This window comes from Dermochelys coriacea, chromosome 1 (genome assembly GCF_009764565.3).
Source record: "Dermochelys coriacea isolate rDerCor1 chromosome 1, rDerCor1.pri.v4, whole genome shotgun sequence".
Lineage (NCBI taxonomy): Eukaryota > Metazoa > Chordata > Testudines > Dermochelyidae > Dermochelys > Dermochelys coriacea.
This window is the reverse complement of record NC_050068.2, coordinates 327763067-327783048: the sequence shown is the minus strand read 5'-3', so window position 1 is coordinate 327783048 and position 19982 is coordinate 327763067. Positions and strand designations below refer to the sequence as shown.

The following is a 19982-nucleotide window of genomic DNA, read 5'->3' as shown; positions in this document are numbered from 1 at the left end:
GAGTGCTGGACAATCTCTGAATCAGTGCCCTAGGGTTTCCTTGAAGGGAGGATTGGATGCCAGAGTTAGACCTGATTTGGAGGAACGGGGGTGGGAGGATGAGGTCTGGGGTTTTCACCAGGTCAAATAGTGGTTCTTGGAGGGGAAAAGACACCCCTATAGGAGCTCTTTCCTGTCTTAGAGGCAGTGACTACCTGCATGAGAGAAGTTAGGACTAAGAGGCCATTTTGAAGTAAAAAACAGGCAGTGGTTCATGCTGGTAGCTGCCAGCTCTTCAGGTCACTCATAGGTGGGCTGAACTTGAGATCTGGTGCTGGGAGCCACTAGGGAATCCATTTTGGTGCAGCTAAGCCTCTGGATCCAATCTGTGGTGTCATGGATACACCATGGGCTGGCATCATAGGCTAATTGAGTTTCTTATTCAGAAGCACACTTTGCAGGAGAATACTGGGTTACCAGAATGCTGGTAGTGGATTTTAGTTAGGCTACTGGAGGGCTGATCTGAGATGCCACAGCAGCGGGTCTGGTGGGGAAGCCACCTGGCCTTCACAGGGGGACAAGGCCAGGAGAGGAGTAAATTTGGTGGTGGCTAAAGTATGTGAGTGGAAAAGGTTTGTAATTGTCAATTATGAAATTGCATATTTGAGACCTGAATTATTCATGGAAGTGGTGGCACAGTTATCTGACGGGAGTGCATTTGATTCTGGCTACTAGTAGGGAAGAAACTATTACCAATCTGGGAATGTGGCAGGAGGGGTGGGGTTGTGACATAGCTAGAAGTGGAAATTTAAGTGGGCCCCCAATTTATCATGGCTGGGTTGTGACAGGGTCTATCAGGCCTTCTCAGTGCCCTGCTGGAGGCATCAGTGCCCTGGCGGTCCCTGCCCTAGGAAAATCCACTCCGATCAGGCAACGAAGAAGACAGTCCTACAGAGGCCTAGCCAAGCCAGTGGGAAATATTGATCAATCAAGAACCAGCAGCCCAGTTAAGGTTTGCCTGGAGTGCTCGGGAGTAGACCTAGGTGAGACTGGGACAGAGGAAGAGCGCCTCAGGGCCAACCTAGGCCCAGGTCAAGGCCTTAAATGCTTGCATTTGAAGGGTTTTTCCCCTTTATGTTTAAAGGCACAGACAGTCGAATCCTGAATTGTTATTTTGTTACTTGTCTTGATTGTTTAAAGAGTGATGCCAAGCTTACGGCTATGCTGCCCCAAGCAGGTGGTCAAACTTGCAGGTTAAGGTGGGGAGCACCTGCAGTACTGTGTGTGGCCCTGAAGGGGGCACTACAGAGCAGCACCACGTCCCACATGGGCAATGACCAAAGTGCTGAGCCCATTGTAATAAAGGTTCCCTGTCACACTGCTCAGTCTGTAGCACAGGCAAGTCGCCTGCGCCTTACTGCTCTCAGCAGCAGAGCTGAGCCTGCCGGCACATTTGCAGTCACATTCCAGCAGGGAAGGGCATCCCAGGCCATGGACACTGTGCTCACTCAGGCTACTTGGGAGCTAGATCCACCCTATATGGTGCTAACTTTGTGGATGGCTCAACCCTGGCTTGCAGCAATATTGGGTGGGTTTGTCTGCAATATAACAATGATGTTCCGGGGGAGAAGAGCCTGCCTCTGCAGGCTGGCAGGGGTAATGCAGATGGTCCTCAAGGGAGTGCGGCGCAAGGTGCCAGGGTATTCCTTGGCCAGCTCCTACACTGGCATCCTCTATGCTGCCGAGCCAAGCCCAGCTGCAGAACGACTGTCTTCTTCCCTTTGCCTTTATGTCTGCCCTGCCTCTTCCCCACCTGTAATGGTACCCTCCTCCCCGACCTGTTACCACCCCGCCTCCTCTCCTACCCCTAACTCTCCCTGCCTGCCCTTACTGCTTACTCCCCTGACTTTTGCTGCTGCTAACCCCCCTCTTCCCCACCCTTTAACCCTTAGGTGAGGAAGGGTGTTTGGGTCTCAGCAATGGTGCTGGAACAAGGTTAAGGGAGTGAGGGGACTGACTGCAGCCCTTCACCCAGAGAGAATGGATTACAAAGGAGGGATGACCTGCACTGCATGAATTATTGCTGGATAGTTCCTAGATGTATTACAAAATAAAGCTGCAGTCTAGTTAAGTTACATTCTGGGGGCTTATCCATCTATTTATGGTGACTCGGGCAATGCATTTTAATCCTCTTCTGCAACTTTACTGTAATTTCAGCCTTGGACCTGAAAGGTGCAGAAGCTGCCAGTCATGCCAGATCTTGTGATATGCACAGATGGGGCCCAGTATTGCCAACCCCAAACAGAGATTAGCTTACAAATCATGAGATTTTATTAAAAGTAATACATTTGGGATACTCTTTATTTACCTCCTTTTTTAACCCTTACAGTACACTTGTGTCACATTTTCGAGCTTTTCTCTGCAACTGCATGGGCTAGAAGTTTACTTTCTTTTTTTAATTAATTAAAAACTGAGATTCTTGTGTATTCACATGAATCCAGGAGCTGAGACTTTTAAAAAAAAGTGAAAATCACAATAAACTCATAATAATTGACAACACTGTAGATCTATAAAAATACCAAATTTCATTTTAAATGTAGATTGGGCCCAAATCCTAAATTCCTAACCACAACATTCCCAAACTTCAGAGGTGGCTAGATCTGGGGAAAACAGATTTTCTCTAGGAGGAACAAAACACAAATGGCTGTCCTTGTTTTGCAAGATAAACATTTCATTTAGTAGTGCAGATCACAAAATTGATGACTGTGAGATCGGCAGAGATTAGGTACAGCTGTCATTGTTACAGATGATGTAATATTTAAACAAAGTGTGGGAATAGCAAATATGTTTGTACTGTTTTCTTTTAGTAGACCTTCAAATGCTTAACTACATTTTATCCTGCCAGTCTTTATGGTCACTTCAATGGAACTATTTGCCTGAATAAGGATGACTCACAAGAGTACGGGATTGAAGGATAGAACCTTTAGCTAGTTGATACTGATTCCTTATAACTATAACCAACGAACACTGCAGCTAGACATATAGAATGAAATTCTGGCCCGACTGAAGTCCATAGGGGTTTTGCCATTGACTTCAATGGGAGCAGGATTTCACCCACTGGGTCTTAGTCTCCACTGTGAGGCAACTTTTGTAGTCTTTTCCACCTATCCAAAGAGGGTGTAGAACATTATAAAATCAGACTGGTAGCATTGCATACCCACTGTACACTCATTTTGCACAGGCACTGGGTAACAGTGAATCAGGCTCTTAGTAGTCCAATAAAGGAAAGTAGCTTGTGCCGGTCTGGTGTGGCTTGACAACAGCTGTGATGAAATCCCAGCCCCACTAAAGCCAATGGCAGAACTCCCATTGACTTCAACAGGGCCAAGATTTCACCCATGGAGAGGTAAGGAAAGATGTGCAGCAGATGATGTAGGGGCCCCTTTCCCCTCCTGTCTCCAGTGCTTCTACAAAGGAGGCAGCCAGACTGTGGCCCCTTAAATTCTATGGTCTGTGTTATATAGGAGGATGGACTAGTTGGTTACAGTCGTCCCTTCTGGTTTTATAATCTATTAAACTTTCTCTTTTCACTTTCATTGGGTTTACACTGATGTAACTCCATTGACTTCAGTGAAACTACTCCTGCCTAACAGTGTAAATAGAAGAGAATGAGGTCCCTTGAGTGAAAAGGGAGATACTAGCATGGTCCACAGCAGTGAACACCCCAAGATAGATTGGATGGGTACATTGTATTCATGGCCAGTGACTGCCTCCTGTTTCCTTCATACACCTGCTAGTGCTCAGAGGCCAGCACTGGTGAGAAGTAAGAGGAGTAGGTGTTGCTTCCACTGAATGTGCTCTCCCCAGCATCTCTAGAGGCATTCTTCCTGCCTCTGCAAGTACTGTGCAATGCTTCTGTCATCTTTTTTTTTTTGAGTGCTATGTCTAAACACAGATACTTGTGCATGCCCAGAGAATGTAATCTTTTGTGGACTGTTACACTGTTCTTCCACCTTAATAGACTTGTCCCCAAAGTCTATGCACACAAAATCCTTTAGGAGATAATGTATTCTGCTTACTCACACAAAATTCCCACTGGTTTATTTTTGCCTAAGAAAGGGGAGCTGGACCGCAAGACCCCTGGATTACTAGTATGATCTGCAACCTCTTACTGAACAAGCAAATTCTTCTTTTGTTTAAAAAAGCAGTATAGACATTGTCATTTCATCAAATTGAAATGTACAGACCATATCTCCAAATGATACATTCTTGTAGAGTTTATCACTAAGCAGTTATATATCATCAAAGGGCTGTTGCTCTGCAGAAGTTACATGCTTTATTGTAAGTGACAAGGCAGTGATAATGCATGACTGTTAGCAAATAACATTGGAAGAGAGCTGTCATGGAGGGCTATGTTCTATCCATTGAGTTAAAATTAGTTAGATATTATTCATATTGATAAACAAAATATGTCTTAAAAGTGTAAAGGAAAAAATTAAAAGCAATACTAAAGCTCCAACAAAGTTCTCCAGCATTTATATTTGTTAGTGGTTTGTAATGACTTCAGTGTATTAGTTTTGTAAAGTCCAGCATTGGACTTTGGGTCCAAAAGACAGAGGCACATTAGAAATTCAAATAAGCATCTGAAAACTTAGTAGAGATGGGAAGTTCTGGGTTTTGCAAAACATGTAGACAGATGCAGTTGACCACATCTCAATAACAGGGAAACTGAGAAACTGCCTAGGGAGATAGTCAGGACTGTGTGAGAAAGGAAGGTAGAAGTCCTAGGTGGAGAGACTAGTACAAGAAGAGATTATGACAGAAGTCAGGAAAGAATAGAGAAGCAGCTGCAATAAGCACATGAGAAAGATGAGTGAAATTTTGGCTGAGTAGTGAAACAATTCCTAGCAGGAAGACTAGAAAGGAAAACATTTAAATAGAAAATCTGAAGAACAGAGTGGAAAATTGAAAACAAATAGAAGGAAACTCAGTAGAACTTTCTAAGGCTTTGTCTACACTACACAGCTTTTAGCAACATAGCTGGCTCGCCCCCGCCATGCTGCTAAAAGTCGTTCAACAAAAAAACTTCCACATCCAACAAGTGACATTTGCGTTGTCGGCAGGAGGGTGCTGCTGCCAACAACAAACTGTTGTGGCTTGTCGCCACAAAACTTTTGTCTTTCAGGTGCTAGAGGGGGAAAGGACTGAAAAGCAAAGGAGGAGAGGGGGTGTGTGTGTGTGTGTGTGTGTGTGTGTGTGTGTGTGTGTGTGTGTGTGTGTGTGTGAGTGAGTGAGTGAGAGAGAGAGAGAGAGACCCTTATGCTTCCTGTCTCCCTAGGTTTGGCCTCCCTGTCCAGGATCTGTCATCTGGTAGAGCCCCTTTCTACTGCAAAGAGGACCCTCCCACCCTAAATAAAGGAGTCCAGCAATAAAGATAAAATCAAATAAAGTGTATTGAAGGGTTTATGACAAAGGATGGGACAAATAAGGGGAATAAACAGCAAAATGACACAATACAGTGATTATCCCCAAACTTAACCCTATAAACAGATATATATATATATAAACCTTCTCCACGGATTGAAGCGACAGCGGTTGCTTGGGACCTCAATCCTCCGGCTAATGGCAAGCCTTTGGAGAGGTTTCTGTAGTCACAAAACATATGAAAAAAGAAAAGGAGTACTTGTGGCACCTTAGAGACTAACAAATTTATTAGAGCATAAGCTTTCGTGAGCTACAGCTCACTTCATCGGATGCATTTGGTGGAAAATACAGAGGGGAGATTGATATGAAGTGAGCTGTAGCTCACGAAAGCTTATGCTCAAATAAATTTGTTAGTCTCTAAGGTGCCACAAGTACTCCTTTTCTTTTTGCAAATACAGACTAACACGGCTGCTACTCTAAAACATATGAAAGTGAAGCCAACCTAACACAGGGAGGGGGTTTTTTTAACACCTCTGAAAGACAAAAGTTTTGTCATTCAATTGCCAGTGTAGACAATACATAAGATACCCATGTGCTCAGAAAAGGGAAGGACATGTTGTGTCCCCTTGCCTAGCCCCCAATGCTAAAGGCTATGCCTGATGGGCTCTTCCCAGGCATTTTAGTTCAGTATGTTGGATCCTTCTTAGTTCCATGATATTCAAGTAGAAGCAGCAGCCAAGAGTGTTTGTTTCCATCTGTGCCGTACAAGGAGGTGCAGCCCTTTTTTGTGGGTGCACATCTTGCTTCAGTTATCCATGCCTGTATCACCTCCAGAATGGAGTATTGCAAAGTGCTGTTCCTGGAGTTACACCTCTAAATAGCTAGGCATCTTCAACTAGTGAATGCAGCTACCTATTTAATTAAGCATAAGGAGCACATTGTTTCTGTGTTCCATGTCCTTCACTACCTTCTAATTAGTTTCTGGGTGAAAATTATGGTACTGGTTTTAACCTGTAAAGCCCTAAGTGTCTTAAGAAGTTGCTACCTTAGGCTCTGCAACTGCCTTGGCATCACATAAAGAGAGAGGCAATCAGGTGGGGGGCTCGAATAGCAGGCCTGGGGTTTAAGAGGAGGGTGCAGGTAATCAGTATATTTTCAGTTGAAGAAATCTCTACTCTGAACGCTTTGGGATAAGAGGATCCAGAATTGCTGATTCTGTTTCTCAGGTTTTCCCAGTTGGGTGGCATGATTGAGGTATGAACAGGCTAGGAGTTTAGTGAACATTGATCCATACTGGAAGGCTAAATGGATTGTTTTTCTTTATAAATAAACTACAGGCTGCTAGAGGTTAGGCTAGGAACTTTTAACATAGCTAAAAATCTCAGAGACAGTTCTCCCCCCTTTCTCAGGCCAGAGAAATAAAAATAAATGGGAAGATGTTTAATGTCAGAGGTAAATCAGTCTGTGGTTTTGTGGATATAGTATAAAACTCCTCCTTTGTGCAGTGTGTGAAAGAATAAATGGCAGATGGAAAAAGTTCTGACTTGTATCTGAGCAACATATAGTAGGTGGCATGACTGGAGAGAGGGAAACCGCTTGAGAAATGGTAACCCTAATCTAATTAGTTTCTTAATCAAGATTAAGAACACATCAAAAGGGAAGAACAGGGAAGGGTTGGAATCAAGAAGGCTGCCTTTCCACAACATAAACTTTGGAAGACTAAGGACATGCTGAGTGGAATCCAATGTGATAAGGCAAAGAGACACAGAAGGAAAATGTTGCAAGAAAAATTACTGTATGTTCCAGTATTATATACACCATGTAGTAAAAGTTCAGTGCAGACAACCAAAGGGCAAAAAAGCAATCAAAGATAAGAAAAAGGCACAAGAACAGTTTCTTTAAAAAATGTCAGGTATACAATGAATGGGAAATTTAAAGAATGAAGTGAAGGTAAAGGAAATAACAAAAGTGAGAGAAGGAAATTAAGATTTCATAAGAAGTAAAGGGGGGATGATGTATTTTTAAAGTTTAAAAAGGAGCCTGAGGTCACACATGGTGTCAGCTGTGCCTCTGAGAGATGGTAGAGTTAACCTAGCAAAAGAAATAGGCATTGAAGAAAATGTAAATGAATTATTTACCTCAGTGTTCACAAGGGAGGCTAGAAAATTAATGCCAGAGATAGAGATTTCTATGGGAATAAAAAGAAATTCTGAAAGGAATACTGATGCATCAGAACAAATAAATGAAAGTGGAGTGCCTGAGGATTGATAAGGCATTGCGATTAGATGAGCTATTACAGAGTCCTAAACGAAGCAAGACAGATGGGATAGGAACTTTGAACAAAGGCATCCAATAGCAAATTGAAAATGAAGTGCCTAAGAACACTAGACTCTGGGACTGTCCATACAGCCTTTACTCAGGGTAACATTTTTAAAAACACCTCAGTGATTTAGGAGACGAAGTACTATTTTCAAAAGCCATTTGGATTCTTAACACCCTAAATCCCATAGAGGCTGCATGGACAGCCCAACAGTGAATCCAGCCTGGTATATGTAGTATTCTTATGTTCTCTAGATCCCTTCTTAAATATGGTTTCTGTACCAGAGCTGGATTAAGGTAGGCACTCTAGGTCTGTATGTAGGACCCTAGCTCCTGAAGCCACAGGATGAGATCAGAATTTCAGGTTTGGGGTTTTTTTAAGTTTCTAGTTCTAGTTTCAAAGTAAACCTTAAAACCATGAGCCAAAATGAAACTAATGCAACAATATCTGCTTGAATGTGCAGAGAGCCTGAAACAACAGTTTTGAGAGGTGTCAACTGCCATGTTCATCTTAACTATGAAATCTGCTGCTCTGTGCAGGCCCCCAGCATAGGGCTCCCTATGTGTGAGAGAGCCTATCCTGCTGCCATGTCATCGTAGGTGGGGTGATGGCACTGGGATAGGGCCATGAAGCGGCCCTGTGTGGCATGAACCTAGTTCCCATGTTGCCTTAATCAGCCCTGGTCCACACAGCACCCAATTTAAGAACTGATGAATCTTATCCAGGTATCACTTCTGTTAGTGGCCTTACCTGCCAGACACTTTGGTTTCTTTAAGTGGTTAGGCACATGGCTATTTTTTTGTGTAGATTGATACTCCTACGTCCACTTTAACCAGTAAATCAAATCCTCCCATAACTTTCTGTATTCCACAATGTGGTTTCACATTCAAGTGACTAATTCAGGGCAGAAGTGAAGGAATCAGTGGGCAGCTCTGAGAAAACACCCATAACTTTGGTATGAGCAGCTGCTGCTAGGGATTGTGGGATAGGGATCAGACTACACTTCTAAATAGCAGTTGGGTAGAAGTGCTAGATGTGGACACCGATCACTGGATTGTCAAGGCAGAAAAGCTGCTGAGATGACAAAAATTGAAATTGTGCAACTCATAACCAGTTAAATTAACCCAGCCTATAACTGATTACAAAATCATAGTGCAGTGTGGGCACCTCACAATTAAGAGTAGAAAACATATTCAAAACTATTCCCCTTTTCCCCCCACACCTCCAACTTTGCACTGGATAGCATTCAGCACTTGCAGTGCAGAGTGCTTTCCTTCTTTACTTTATAAACCTTAACTAATCAACAAGGATTAAACCACAAAATAATACAGAGGATGTCCATGGTTAGAGGTCATCCTATTGTTCATCCATTTGTTTTCTTTAAGTTAAGGTTAATAGATCAGTCTTAACTATGCCTGTCACAAGATGACTGGCTCCTTTAAGGGGAAACGGGACCAAACACACCTGAGCTGTAATTAATTAACTGTTTTGCAGCCTGAGAGGTGTACCTAAGGAGGGTCACGTGATAGCTTAATGGACACTGGACCTTATAAGAGGCCTGAGAGCAATCACTTTTGTAGTTGGAACTAAAGGGAGCATATAGGTGTCTATGGAAGCCCTGAGCCAGGGTTTTCAAAGGGAAAGAGTACTCCAAAGGAACAAGCCTGGGGTCAGCACTCTAACCCATAATGGAAAAAGAGACTCTCAAACGTAGCCCAGATATGGGTTGGGAATAGGGCTAAAGGGTTAAAGAACAATTTTTAATTTGGACTTCTTGTTTTGGGACTTGGCTGGAAAGTTAAGACACATCTCCAGAGCTGACTAGCATATGGAGAGCTGAGGAGACACACCTTGTGGAGGGATATTGGAGCAGGGAGTGCCTGCAGTGCAACACTTTACCAGAATGGGATGCTATGGAACAGCCATGCCCATGCGCAATGCCCTCTCTTGTTCATGCCTTAAAATATGAGATGTCTCTTCATATTATTAATGTCTTTATTTGACCATTAATATAACTATATACTATAAATTAATTTCTTCACCTCAAATAACTGCTTATAGCTTCCATTTTGGGGCCGAATCCTGTGAAGTTATGAGAGCTTCTTGTTAAATGCTGTTAATGTTTGCAAGGGTGAGCTGTACCTTTGACCCCTCACTTAACCTCTCTGTGGGCATCATTTCAAAGTGACAGGCCTGCATTTCTCTAAGGACAGAATCTTGAGATTCACCCTGCTCTCGCACTGGATTCCCAACTCATAGCACTCTTGTTCACCAACCATGTCCTCAGAAGGTCCAGCTGTGTTTGATCCCTGCTATAGACTTCTCTCTCGGGGAGCCTGTGACCCCCACTATGAAAGTGCAGTGACTCAGAGAATAGCTTCTTCAAAAGAAAGTATTATTTATTTATCCACAGGAACACAATAGAGGGAACTAGAGTTAAAACAACAAAAGGCCTATATGCATATTATCTTACCTAAATCTTAGCAGGTTTCAGAGTAGCAGCCGTGATAGTCTGTATTCGCAAAAAGAAAAGGAGTACTTGTGGCACCTTCTCTAATAAATTTGTTAGTTTCTAAGGTGCCACAAGTACTCCTTTTCTTTTTGCTAAATCTTAGCTTTTCCTTGCAAGTTTACAATAGGTCCCCCTTTGTCTCAGTCATATCCACAGCATGGGGGCTAGGTGAAGCAGACTGAACCCCTGCAGTCTATTCATTTCACTCTTATCCTTCAGTCAGTGACACTCCCACAGTTTGCTTTTTATCCATTTCAAAGTCCTTTTATCCTGGTCACCAGAAAAGGTCAATCTGATTTATGCATCTCACTGGGCAGGTGAGAGGCAGACTTTTAGAAGTGGATTCATTGTATTATCCATTCGAGCACCAGCAATTGGGGCTGTCTACAGCCATCATCTTTGGGGTCCTGCAGAACAAAGTTAACTAAGACTGATTTAATCTTTTGTTACCTTTTAGCCACCAAAAAAATAATCACCAAACCCACATAAATATATAATGTTCCTAAAATAAGTACAGATATCTCCCATGTTCTTCGCAGTTGCTTAATGCTCTCTCAATTGTCAGTTGTCAAAGTCATTGGGAATAGAGGGCGCTCAGCATCTCACTGGTTTGGGACACTGGAAAGAAAGTGTAGTCTCAACTTCAAATGGAAAAAAGGAAAGAGAGACAGAGAGGACATAATTACTATTATTGGGCCCTTTTCCCCATGCTGTCTAACATTATACAAAACTCAGATGCTCTGTTAGATGGACTGACTGTTGCTGATAGTTTTTCTGCAGCTAGGTTCAGAAAGACATCAGTTCTTGAAAGGCAGTAAAGTGTCACTCCTGAATATCAACCTAATAAAGAAGTGATACAGCTGAACAGCCTCAAGGGCCTATTGTCCATTCCTCTTCTCTTTCACTGAGCAAAACTGTTAAAAGGCCAGGAAGAGCTATAACAGAGATAAGTAAAGAACAGCAAATGACAAGCTGTACAGCCATAAAGACATACATGTGCCTCAGGTGCATTATGAGGGATGATGCAGAAGTCAATGGCTTTATCATCCATTGCCCTACTTGTCTGTGTGAGAGTGTATGGCTTAGATTAGCAGGTAATTATCCTTCATATGTCCCAATAAGACTATTTGTAATTATGTTTATTAAACCGTATTATTTCAAGGTAAAAGAGAAGAGACAGTGTCCCCTTCTGCTTCCACTTCCTCCATTTTTCAGGTGAAGCCCTCCTCCTTTTCTGAAACATTTTGTTTTCAAGTAATTCAGTATTAAAGTGCATTTTCCCATTGTGGTGCGTTGCCTTGTGGGAGCTGTACTTCAAGAGTGTGATGCTCTCATTCTCCCCTACAGGCAAGGCTCCCTGGCCAGACTACATTGCCTATAATACACCCAGAGTCATGCGACTCCGAGATTGCACCATACAGCTTGGTCAGAGGGAAATCAGCAATTACTTTATGGAAGATGTAGTCCTCCAGGGAGCCCAGAGGGGAGAGAGGGGCTGGAACTACAATTCGCATAATTCCCAATGTGCCATGCTATAGAAATGCCATTTAATGTTTGTTTAACTGATTTGAAACAAACATTTCAGGTCATTTAAAAAAATGAAATATTCCAGTTTGGACTAGTTGCACTGATCCCCCAAAAAATTCATTTTGATTTGCCTGACAGAAAATTGAAATTTTTGTGGCAAAATCAAAGTTTTCCCAGGGAAATTCAGGAATTACATTTTTCATCAAAAATCATTCTGACATAAAATTACTGACCAGCTTGATAATGGTGAAGAGAGTAGTAGTTACCATGGCCCCATCTCTAAGCCTATTGTGGAGAAAGATTTCCAGTAGCTCTCTATTTTCCCCATGTTTCCACCCTCCACCAAACTACCTCTTGAATCCCACCATCCATTTCCATAAGACCGATTTCTGCTGCTAGCCAGCTACCAAAAGCAAAACCGAACACCTATCTGCCAGATGTCTAGCTGTATATGTGTCACTGCTCCTCTATTTGCAATGCAATATGGCAAGTCCATTAGTCTGCATCACAATAGGCTGTAAAAAAGAAAAAGAGTACTTGTGGCACCTTAGAGACTAACAAATTGCATTTGGCATCCAATGAAGTGAGCTGTAGCTCACGAAAGCTTATGCTCAAATAAATTTGTTAGTCTCTAAGGTGCCACAAGTACTCCTTTTCTTTTTTGCAAATACAGACTAACACGGCTGCTACTCTGAAACCTGTTATTACAATAGGTTGTGAGTCTATTAAACAAGGAGGAATGTCACAGCACCAGTAAGAAACTTCCTTTTCCTCTTTCTACTTACCCTTCTATCTCTTTTCCTCTTGCGACTGGTTTTTATTATTTATATTTGCTTCTTGGCATGGCAGTACTGAATAACATTTGGTTGAATTGTTGGTGATATTCTGAGATAATTAGCTTAGGTATTGAACACACTGACCATTTCCATTTCATGTGTCAGATGATGTTACCCCTTTTTCCATAAGGCAGTTATTATTTTGATTGTCATATACCTTTAAGTCACGCTGTCAGAGAAATTGTGAATGCAGTTAGTGTCTCTCTCTCTTACCAGCTGTTTCACTGCATTGACAATCTGTATGGGACGTTTCTTTAGTGGGCTGGTACTGGTCTTTTGGTGCAGCCTAGTGCCACTGCATGCCTTCCCTGTGTTGTCCCCAAGGGTAGGGAAACCCCTGGGGTTTCAGGGTTTAATTCCCAGCCACAGTTCAATGGCAGCCCACGAAAGCACTACCAGCTGGGAGCTGCGACTATGCTCCCAGCTGGGGTTGACAGACAAGTGCTAGCTCAAGCAAAGTGAGTGCACTAAAAAGAGCAGTGTAGCTGAGGATAGCACAGGTGGGAAGTTCAAGCTAGGTGTCTGAGTAAAAACCCGCCCAGAGCTTCTAAGTATTTACTCATCTATAGCCTGAGCTACCGCCCGTGATACATCAGTCTGTTTTAGCATGCTAACTTGAACGGCGCTCTCCCAGCTGCAACGTAGACATATCTGGAGGGGGAGGAGGGCTGGTTGCTGACCACAAGACAAGGCAAGGAGCTGCCTTAGGGGGCCTATAGGTTTTTTTTATGTATGTATTTATTTTAGTTTACTGCTTGTAAAACAGTATAGTAAGAATGCAGCTTAAGGCTTTTGCCAAACTGGAGTCAATTTGGATTAAATATGAGCCCCTGTGGTAAAATGGTTTTGGCACTCAAACATGACCTTTCCTCTCTTCCCTGTCCTGCCCCAGGACTGCAACAGCTTCCCTTTCACTGGTTTTGTCATTGCTGCTGGCATCCATTTCTTCAATGACTGTAAGCTTGAATAATTGATAGAGGTAACTAAATGCAGGTGTCTATTCTTAATAAAGTTCATCTTCAGCACATCAACACCAGAAGGCACCATATCCTGCTTTCTGTGCAACAGTGTGTGGGCTTTTTAAAGACTGAATTTAGACTCTCTTTATTTTCAGTATGTAAGCAGTTGCTGGCTGTAACACTGTCAGTCTCCTGAAGGTCTGAATGATTGAAATAGTGACACGTACTATAGAATCTGTTAGAGACTTGATTATATCAGTTCCTTTTGTGTGTGTGGTTTCCCCCTCCCCCATCTTGTTTTTGAATTAAAATATCTATAAAACTTATACTTGTTTACATTGAAAATGATGATCATTGCCTTCCTTGCTTGTCCTACTCACCAATGTGTTTAACTTTGCTTGTGGTGTTGGTTGTGTGGAGGCATACTGATTTTCAAAGTGTAAAGCCAGGCTACAGTACCTGCTGGGGGGTCGAGGATGTGGGATTTGGGCTAAACTAGGGTTGGCTCAAGGGGGGCTGGGAGTGGAGAGAATATAGGTAATTGCCCTTCACTGTGTGCTCTGCCATGCCCCATCTTTCAGAATGAAGAAGTAGGACACCTTTCTGTAAAGGGCAAAGTAGAAAAACGCAATATTTATCCGTTTACTGATGTCTCCCCGTCTCCACCCCTTTGGTCATATTTTCTACTCTCTTTTGGCATGGCCATCTCCTTTACTATTTTAACTTCATCAGCTCAAAGCGCTACCTTATTTTTTCTTTTTGTCCCCTCTCCCTAGTCTATCTAATTACTGTTCCTGGGTCTTCTATGCATTGGTCTCCTCTCCATTCCCTTTCCTTGCTCTGTCTTCTACGTCCTCCTCCTGTTCTTCTACACTACCCGCCTCCTTCATTCCATAGCCACTTTCTTCCTCAGATCACACTCTTCTCCTTCCCCTCCTTTTTTTTCCCCCATTCTCTTCCTCTCCCCACTTTATTTGTTATCACTGTTGTAGGCACCCTTTACTAGCGGGGTCTCTGAACTTAATTGGGAGTGTTCCAGCTGGGGAGATCCTGCGTGCTGCAATCCAGCCTTAGAGACCACAATTCTCATGATGCCTTGGGGAAAGAGCGAGAGACTTCCTCTTCCAGGGAAAACAGGTGATGGACTTCATTTGTGGGAGAGGAGCAAGATTGCTGGTGAGGAGCTCTCTCCATACAAGGAGCTGCTGCTAACTGCTGCTAGGAAACCAGAAGCTGCTGCTGAGAGCCTGCTGGGGCTTTGATCAAGCAGGGAGTCTCAGAGGCTGTTAGTGGCTGTTGGAGCTGGGGGAGAGACTATTGCTGTGCCTAGAGCTGACTGAGGTGGGCCTGCAGTGAAGGAACTGTGAGTAACAGTAACTCCCGCTGTTGTTTGGGAAAGTACTTGCAAGGGAAGAGGCCAGGGTGGATTTAAATCACAATTTAAATCATGATTTAAATCACTAGTCAGGAAGACTCAATTTAATCATGGTTTTCTACATAAAAGTGCATTCTTGTTGGTTGTTATAACCTTAATACATATTCTTCACAACTCGGAGATAGATGTAGGTTTAATTTTTAGAAGGTATACCCTATACATTTTTAAACAGTGATTTATTTTGAAAACTTTTCAAATTAGTTTTACAGCTATATCAGAAAATGAATGATTGTTTGGTTATTTCATTTACCAAAGGTAATTGAAGCAGATATTTATGAAGTCATTGGGAGGTGAACTATCTCCAATTCAACAGGTTAATCATTAATATTTGGGGGATTTTCTTGCCATGCTGTATTAGGAGGAGAATATCACCAGACAGGCATTTAAATTGTTTTATTTAACTAAAACAACATTATTAACAAAACAAGCATATGTCTCTCACTTCTCACATTTATCTCCAGACTTCTTCTCCTTGTCCAGATCTATTCCATCACCAGCAATCTTCTATTCATAGAATCATAGAATATCAGGGTTGGAAGGGACCTCAGGAGGTCACCTAGTCCAACCCCCTGCTTAAAGCAGGACCAATCCCCAACTAAATCATTCATTGAACTTTTTGAAACTTTGCACATTTAGAGAGAGGTAAGGGATTGACTTTGTGTACACAAATTTGCAGAGGGATAATAGAGTTGAGGTCTGTTATTTCTCACCTCTATATATTATGTATTTATTTTAAAACATTTTTGCTGTTAACAAGCATGTTATCTCTGGAGATACAAATCCACAATTTGAGAACTGAAAAATTAAGCATCTCTGATGGTATCTTCTAGACCAGATGTGAGCAAACTGTGGCCGACAGGACTGTCTTGCCCAGCCCCTGAGCTCCCGGCCGGGGAGGCTACCTCTGACCCCTCTCCTGCTGTCCCCCCTCCCCTGCAGCCACGCCACCGCACAGGCAGTCATGTCATTTCTGTACCATTCCTAGTGTCTTCCATTTCCAGGAGCTGAAATTTTAGACTGCCACCAATTTCAGTGATTTGTCTTGTCACTCACAGCCCTGAAGAAACTGACAACTCATGGCAGACATTTGAGAAAAAGCTATTAAGAAAATGTATATCTGGCATGTTTGAGTTATATTTATTAATTAATTATTACAGAGCTTGAAAGATATACCAAATGCCTAGTAGTGTTAGCCAGAGGGATAAACCTATTAGCTTAAGTCTGATGTGAAAGATGGGGGAAGATCTACCAGTGAAGTTCAGGGGCAACAACTCCATTGCCTTGACTGTTGCTTCTAAGCAAAAACAGAGTAAAACAACATGATTCTTATCAGTTTCACTGCCCCCTGCAAAGAGTTCTAAGTAGTGGCAGTGAGATTATTCAGCACCTTGTCAATTTCACTCTGGTGAGGATTGGGGAAGCTATAATGAGCAGCAGAGACACTGGAATAAACTATCTGCAGACTCCAGAAGACTGCTAATAGGTTACCTTCATTTTGCATTTGGAATTAGGCTAACATAAATCTAACTTCTTTTTGTTGTTGTGGTTGTTAATGGAGCCTAAGTTTTGTAGAAATTGATGGTTCATTCAATAGCTTTCAGTCATTGAAAGCTTTTGGGATTTTAAAAATATCTGCTGTTAAAGAATTTCTACTCAATGAAGTGGAGTTATTGTTTACATATTTTAGTTGCAAACAATGGACCATTCCTTCAGGCTGTACTGCATATCTTTTTCAGGCTATGCTCCCATTGAAATCAATGGAAGTTTAAACTCAATAAGATCTGCAGGATCAGGCTCTGCATCTGTATTACCAAGAGATTTCTCTGCAGTTCAACTGTAATTGCAACATAATTTATCTTTTTTTTTAAATGGTTTCTATTTTTAAAAGATATCTATGAATCCAAAAACTGCTTCCTTACACAGAATATTTCTTAATCCTCTTTAGAAGGATTAAAATGTAAAACATTCTAGTAATACAAAAGAGAATCTGTAGGTGGATTTTATACCTGTCTTTTCTCTCTTTAAAGATTTTATATTCTTGCAGCTGATAAATGAAAAGTTACCGGAGTTATAGTATCAAACATGCCTATATATTTTTAGGAATTAATTGCAAAAAGCTTTCCTAAATTATTTTATTTATGTTAACCTCTAAAGTTGTGGCATGATTCCTGCATCTGAAGATGACAACTAAGGCCTCAATCCTCCAAGGTATTTGGGAACTTGGGAGTTAGGTGCCCAAATACCTTTGAGTATCTGGACCTACTTTCTCATCCAATAGAAAACATCTGAATTGTACAGGGAACTGGGAGAGGAAATATTCCACTTGCACTGCATCCTGGAATTACAGGATCAGATTCACCTTCGTTTAAAATTTTACACTAAGTCTTTTATCCTGCAAAAACTTACACTTTGGTTTAATTTTACAACTGCGAGTGGTCCCCCGATTTCAATATTAAAGTTAAGCATGTGCATAACTGCTTGCAGGATCCAGACCTAAAAGAGTTTATTTTCAGCTATATTTTCTAGCTTAATTGGAAACATGAGAATCTTATTTAGGAAGCTCTGTACAGTATTGCTTAGCTCAGGGCATGTATTCCTAATAACCTAGATAAAGAGGCACAAAGTCTAAATCATTTCCAGGAAAAACTTAGGGCCTATGTTTGATATGGCATACATTAAAAAAACATTCAAATTTCAATATTTTCCAATTGTTCCTACAAAGAATAGAAATCCCTGTTTTTATTTATTGGGGGATAACTGTTCAAAACTGTTGACAAATGTTGTCATTTTGGCAGTGACTACTGTATGCAGTATGTAAACTGTTCTTTGTGTGCAATGGTTGCTAGTCTGTAGCCAATATTTACCTACAGTTATTTCAATTCTAAGTACAGTAGGTAAATATTGACTTTTTCATGGAGACTAGTTCAAAGGAACTGTGAGAATTTAGTATGTTTCAACGAAGCCCATGACACATATGAGAGTGATGTTTATGTTTCAAAGGGGAGAAGTAATTTTTAAAAATATAAATAACTAGTTCAAACAAGAAAATTATTGTATAATTTGTCTCTTAATTCTTTGGCGATATGAGGAAATTGAGTAAATAAATTAAGGCAGTCAAAAGGCATTTTAATTTGCTCAACCAGCACGTACTCAGCAAATCACTGTAGGTCTAATTGTCCTAGAAAGTATTACTGGAAGATATATTTTCACACAAATGAGCTCTTCAGTAAGAATTTGTAAAATGCATTAGGTACAAACAGGTTTTATTAATTAAAACAAACATATATTGAAAACATTCTTTTTCCAGCTTCCTTCAATAACTTACTTTTGTGATGTCCTAAGAAAAATGCCATTCCTAGTTGATCATCATAGCAATTGAGGGAATCTTAGTATCCATTTCTATTTATATTCCAAGACCTGAGTGCCACTGAGCAAGTACTATTTTGTGTTTTTGGGTGGGGGTAATTTTGTTTTTTTGCAAAAGAAGTTGGTTTTGTTTGGGGTGGGGAAAGGGGAGGTGTGTAAACTGATAGGCTTAATTTTGTCTTGAAATAGAAAGAACTTGTACCACTCCTAAAAGTTAACTGTTGCACCAGCAGCTGTAGAGTAGATACAGGTTAGCAGCCATAGAATAGTTACATTCTGCTCCTAATTGCACAAGTTATAACATATGTACGTCACTGTAACTAGATCAGAATTTGTCCAACAACTTTTTAGAGGGCCTGAAGTTACTGATACATATATTTTTCATGAATCCAGCTAGTTCCTTTGAATTATCCATTGATGCAGGTGGCTTCTCGCAAAATATTATATACTGTGCATTAAGACTCTCAAAAAAATTCAGTGTCCATATTTGAAACATGCATTCAACTTCAGTGACATTATAAAGGCCACTGAAAATTTGACTTTTAGAAGAATAGTGTGCCCCCAGTATACCAAACAGGCAGATTGAAGGGGCAGAGGTTTGCACTGGAGATAAGACATGTCTTCAAGCTAGAAAAGCCAGAACAGAGACACTAAAATGGATAATTTAGAGCACATGGATTTGCTGATTTTCATTTAGACAGTATATACTAATACATTAACTAATTTAACACAATTTTTATCTTTAGATTCTTCTTCCTTTTGTATTGCTTTTTTAAAAAATGTAAATGATATTAATTACATTCACTTAGTCATGATGGGCCTGACTCCACAACCTTTACACCGAGTGCTACTGACACAGATAGCCCTTTTAACTGCAGTGAAGTTATCTGTGTGAGCAAGAGTTCCAGCATTGGACCTTATAGGCATACAATTCAAGCATGTTGCCTTGATATGAAATGTGTCTTCAATACCTAATTGTGCCGTTCCCTAATCCAAACATCCCCTCCCTCTTCCAAGGTGAATGTAAATGCAGAATGATTAAAAATTGCTTGTCCTTACTGCATAGATGGTGCGCATGATTTTTCCCTGCATTACATCAATGTAATGCCTTTGTAACTACTGGTGTAACATAGTGGAAAATCAGGTTTGGTGCAGTTATTTCTGTTTAGCACTCAGTCAAATAGTTTATCTTTTAATTTCCTATGAAATGTCAAGTACATATTTTCCCAATCAATAATTCAGATTTAGTGAAGTAATAACTCAGTGGAGGGCCTCCACATATGCTTATATTAGTAAGGTTTGGGAATTTGTCTTTATGCTGTTTTCTCATCCTAGCAATTGAGGGAAGCCAGACAACCACTACACTCGTGAATGCACTCACACAGGAACAGGATAAAAGACAAAAACACCACATCACCTATGGGTGGACACTGTTCACAAAGTGATCACTCTATATCTCACTGATCAATCCTCGTCCTTAAAGGAAACCTGCACAACGCTTTCAAAAGACAAGTCTGGGAGCTTAAATTTATAACTCTGCTCGACACTAAAAATTATGGACTGTACAGAGAAGCTGGATTTATGGCTTATTACAACAGTCAGTACCTCCCTAGCCCTCTCTTTT

The 19982-nt window shown here is 41.2% G+C and overlaps 1 protein-coding gene across 3 annotated transcripts in view; it reads left to right on the top strand.

Moving 5' to 3' along the window:
• LHFPL3 (LHFPL tetraspan subfamily member 3) overlaps positions 1-19982 on the top strand; it is a 416938-nt gene that overhangs the window by 259667 nt on the left and 137289 nt on the right. The gene's annotated exons all lie outside the window — the stretch shown is intronic.